This window comes from Octodon degus, unplaced genomic scaffold, assembly GCF_000260255.1.
Source record: "Octodon degus isolate 3935 unplaced genomic scaffold, OctDeg1.0 scaffold00117, whole genome shotgun sequence".
Lineage (NCBI taxonomy): Eukaryota > Metazoa > Chordata > Mammalia > Rodentia > Octodontidae > Octodon > Octodon degus.
The window spans coordinates 9,744,849-9,749,763 of record NW_004524693.1 but is presented as its reverse complement, the minus strand read 5'-3'; the positions used below and the strand labels follow the sequence as shown (position 1 = coordinate 9,749,763).

Genomic DNA, 4,915 nt, shown 5'->3' with positions numbered 1-4,915 from the left:
TGTGTTTCTGTTTTAGTACTTAAATCTTTGATCCATTATGACTTTAGTTTAGTTCATGATGATAGACAGGGGCCCAATTTTAGACTTCCACAAATGGAAAGCCAATTTTGCCAGCACCATTTATAAAGAGGCTGTCTTTCTTCCAGTGAACATATGTGCCCTCTTTACCAATGATAAAGTGACTGAGTGTGTTTTTAGCTGTGTTTGCATCTTCTAATCTGTTCCATCGATCCTCAGGTCTGGTTTGGGTTTTTTTTTGCCAGTTAAATACTGATTTTATCACAGTAGCATTGTTGTACAGTTTCAAGCCAGGGATTGTAATGTCTTCGGCCTTTGCTTTGTCACCTAGGATTGCTTTCGATATTCTAGGTCTCTTCTTTTTTTTTTTCAGACTTAATTCATTTTATTTTTGCATAAAAACTCTTTATGTTGTAGCTACTGCTGGAGCTTGAGTCCTCTGGACAGAGACTCTGGTGTGGGTTTTCACAAGATGGTCGGTGAATTCCTGATAGGGAGACTTGGTGAACACAGTCTCTTTCCAGAGGTCAGGGGTCAGGTAGCTGTAGGTCTTGGAGATGGCATCAAAGGTGGCCTTAGCAAAGTTGCCCAAAGTAGCAGTGCAGCCCCTAGCAGAGGTGTAGCAGTCATCAATACCAGCCATCATCAGCAGCTTCTTGGGCACAGGGGCTGAGACAATGCCAGTGCCTCTGGGGGCAGGGATCAGACGCACCAACACAGAGCCACAGCGGCCTGTCACCTTGCAAGGAACAGTGTGGGGCTTGCTGATCTTGTTTCCCCAGTAGCCTCTCCTGACAGGGACAATGGAGAGCTTGGCCAGGATAATGGCCCCACGAATGGCAGTGGCTACTTCCTTGGAACACTTTACACCCAGGCCAACATGACCATTGTAGTCCCCAATGGCGACAAATGCCTTGAACCTGGTCCGCTGGCCAGCACGAGTTTGCTTCTGCACAGGCATGATCTTCAGAACTTCATCCTTGAGAGATGTGCCCAGGAAAAAGTCAATAATCTCGGACTCTTTGATGGGTAAGGAAAAAAGGTAGATTTCCTCCAGGGATTTGATCTTCATGTCTTTGACCAGACGGCCCAGCTTGGTGACCAGAATCCACTCTTTGTCCTCGGCCTTACCGCCGCGAGCCCCACGGCCTCGGCCCCGGCCCTGGCCTCTGCCGCGCCCACGACCTCGAAGGCCACTGCCAAAGCCTCCGCAGAAGCCGCCGCGGCCTCCCATGCCTGGGCCCCCGGGGCCTCCGGCCCCTCCCACTGCACCGGCGTCATCCGCCATTTGGTGTTTCCCAGAAAAAGAAGCCTAGGTCTCTTCTTGTTCCAGATTACTTTCACAGATATTTTCACTAGATGTATGATGCATACTAATGGTATTTTAATCAAGAATGCATTGAATATGTATAACAATTTTGGGAGTATGACAATTTTCATGATGTTGTTTCTTGCTATCCATGAGAAAGGAATATGTTTCCATTTTCTGAAATCCTCTTTGATCTCTTTTTTAAATATTTATTTATTTTTTCTTTTTTTTTAGAGTACTATACTTTTCACTGTATAGATCTTTGACTTTCTTTGTTACACTGATACCTAAATATTTCTTTTTTTTAGATGTTATTGTGAAAGGTGTGGTTTGCCTAATTTCTTTCTTGGTGTGTTTATTGTGTAGAGAAATGCTATTGATTTTTGCATGTTACATTTTTATCGTGCTACAATACTGACTTTGGTTATTAAATCTACATGTTTCTTGGTGAAATACTGGTATAATATTATACCAATATTTGGTATGATATATATGGTATAATATAATAACATTATACCTGCTGTCTATGCATAGTATAATGTTATCTGAAAGTAATAATAATTTCACTTCTTCCTTTCCAATCATTATTCCTCTTATTTTTCTCTTTTGTCTAATTGTTCTGGCTAATGTTCCCAGAGCTATGTTGAGTGGAAATGATGACAATGGATATCATTGTCTTGTTTCTGAATTTAAAGTGAAACCTTTCAGTTTTTGTCTATTTAGTGTGATGTTGGATGTTTGTTTCTCATAGATGGCTTCTATCAGGTGGAGGTAAAGGCCATTTGTTCCAATTTTCTATAGGGTTTCTATCACAATTGAGTGTTGGACATTGTCAAAAGCTTTTTCTGCATCTATTCAGATGATCATGTGACTTTTGTCTTTGGCTCAGTTGATGTGGGTATATTTATGGATTTGCATACATTGAACCATCCCTACATTCCTGGGAATGAATCCTACTTGGTTGTGATGTATAAGCTTGGTCATTTGCTGCATTCTGTTTGTTAGTATTTTATTGAGGATTTTTGAATCTGTGCTCAATAGGGAGATTGGCCTATAGTTCTCTGTTTGGGTTGGGTCCTTCTCTGGTTTTGATATCACAGTAACACTTTCCTCAAGAATGAGTTTTGGAGAAGTGCAAAGTCATTGGAAATTTTGAGAAGAGTTGGCATGAAATCTTCTCTAAATTTCTTATAGAATTCAGCTGTGAATGCAGCAGGACTTTTTTACCTAGTTGATCTATCTCTTTCTTTCTTGGTAAGCTGTTCATTTCATTTTTAATTTCAGTGACTGATATGGAGGTTATTCAGAATTTTTATATGTTCCTGATTCAGCTTTGATAATTGATATGTATCTAGGAACCTACCCATTTCTTCTGTATTTTCCATACTGTGAGAGCAAAGATTTTCAAAGTAGGTATTGATGATTTTCTGAATTTCTATAGCATCTGTGTTGACTTCACTCTTTTCACTCCTTATTGTATAAATTTTAATCTTTTCTTTCCTTGTTTGGGTAATGTTGGTGAGGGATTTATCAATTTATTTACTCTTTCAAAGAAGTAATTCTTTGATTCATTAATTCTTTTTATTGTTTTCTTCATCTCCATTGTATTAATTTCTGCTCTCATCTTTATAATTTCCTGCCTTTTTTGGTCTTTGGACTTGCTTGACTTGCTCTTCTTTTTCTAGGAGCTTGAGGTGCAGCATGGGGTTGTTTATTTGTGTTCTTTCTTTTTTTTCCTGATGTGAGAATTTGCCACTCTAAATTTCACTTTTAAGTTTGCCTTTGTTGAGTACCACAGGTTCTGGTAAGCAGTATCTTCATTTTCATTCAATTGTGAATATTGTTTAATTTCTTCTTCTTTTTTTTGTTTAACCCATTAATTATCCAGGAGGGGGTACTTAATTTTCATGTATTTATGGGGTTTTTGCAATTACTTTTGTCAATAATTTCCAGTTTCATTACACTATGGTCAGATAACATGCATGTGATAATTATAATTACTTTGCATTTACTTAAGTATGTTTTATTAGCTAGTATATGGTCTATTTTGGACAACATCCTACATGCAGTTGAGAAGAATGTGCATTCTGATGTTGTTCGGTGGAACACTCTAAAAATGTCTACTAAGTCCTTTTTGTTCTCAAGTTTGTTGTAGTTCTGTTATTTGTTTGATTATTTTTTGCCTAGTTGACCTATCTCTTTGTGACAATGTGGTATTAAAGTACTCCATCACGATTTTGTACTGCTCATTTGATTTTTCATGTCTGTGAGGGTGGAGTGTGGGCAGGGCATCTGTGATGGTTGAGGAGGCAGACTGAAGCTCAGTGATTCTCCCATCATGGTCAGTGGTTGGTGGGGCAAGGCTCACCAGGGCTGCATAACTCTCTAGGGTTCGGCTTGCCTTGTGAAACAATGGCAGATCAGGCCATCAGATGAATTTCTTTAAAAACACAACATATTTTAACTCAACCAATATAAAATATACTATGTAAATAAAAATATAAAAATTTAATTTTAATTTAAAACTTCCCCAACCATTGCTGAATTCACTGAAATCTACCAAGCATTGGAAAGAAAAAATAAAATAGTCCCTATTTTTACATGAGATGGTTAGGGCCAGGGAGATGGCTCAGTAGGTTAAGTGCTTCCCTGGCAAGCACAAGGGCCAGAGTTCAATCCCTGGTTCCGCCAAAAAACAAAAAAAAACAAAAACAAAAACAAAAATATATGAGATGGTTATCGACATAGAATATCCCAAAGATTGTACAAAATACTCTTAGAACTAATGAGTGTAGAAAGGCTATAAAAATAAGGCAGATGCATAAATATCAATTTTGCATGTGTTTGTATGTCCATATATGTATGCATGTATTTATGTACATGTAATGTATATGTATGGGTGTGCAAATACAATGTATATTAGTGATGAACACATGAACACAAAAATTAAAAATACAATAAAACTTCGACTTGCTCGAGGAGAAAAGCAAAACTCTGATGTAAATTTAATAAAACATGCATAGGCTGATGCAGGAGGATCACCATGAGCTCAAGACCTGCCTTTGTTATGTAACCAAGTTCAAGACCAGCCTGCACTACATAGTGAGACCCTGCATCAACAGAGCAAAAAAAAAAAAAAAAAAAAAAAAAAAAAAAAACCATACAAAAAAGTCAGAAAACAACATGCATGGAATCTGATTTATTTATTTCTTTATTTTATGTATTTAGGACAGGGTTACAAGATCTCACTATGTAGATTGGACTTGTCGTGATTCTCTTGCTTTCAGCCTTGGCATACTGGGGATCAAAACCAGGCCACTTTGCTCTGCCTAAGCACACACTTTAGTCCACTGAGCTATCTGGCCAGCCCTTTCAGGATCTGGTTTATGCAGTATGAAATACATACTGCATCTATGTATTGAAGTCTCAATATTGTGAATTGTATTGAAGTTTTCCCCAAGTTGATATATATATTTAATGAAAAAATTCCAGGGCTGGAGAGATGGCTCAGTGGTCTAAAGCACCTACTTAGAACAAGCTTAGCAAAGCATCAGGGACCGCGGTTCAATCCCCCAGCACCACATGCCA

The 4,915-nt window shown here is 38.2% G+C and overlaps 1 pseudogene across 1 annotated transcript; it reads right to left on the bottom strand.

The window, feature by feature from the left end:
* Nucleotides 1–394: 394 nt before the first annotated feature.
* LOC105743337 lies at nucleotides 395–1,317 on the bottom strand (annotated as a pseudogene). Its single transcript, XR_001117269.2, has one exon. The product of XR_001117269.2 is annotated as a 40S ribosomal protein S2 pseudogene (transcript).
* Between the last annotated feature and the right edge of the window lie 3,598 nt (nucleotides 1,318–4,915).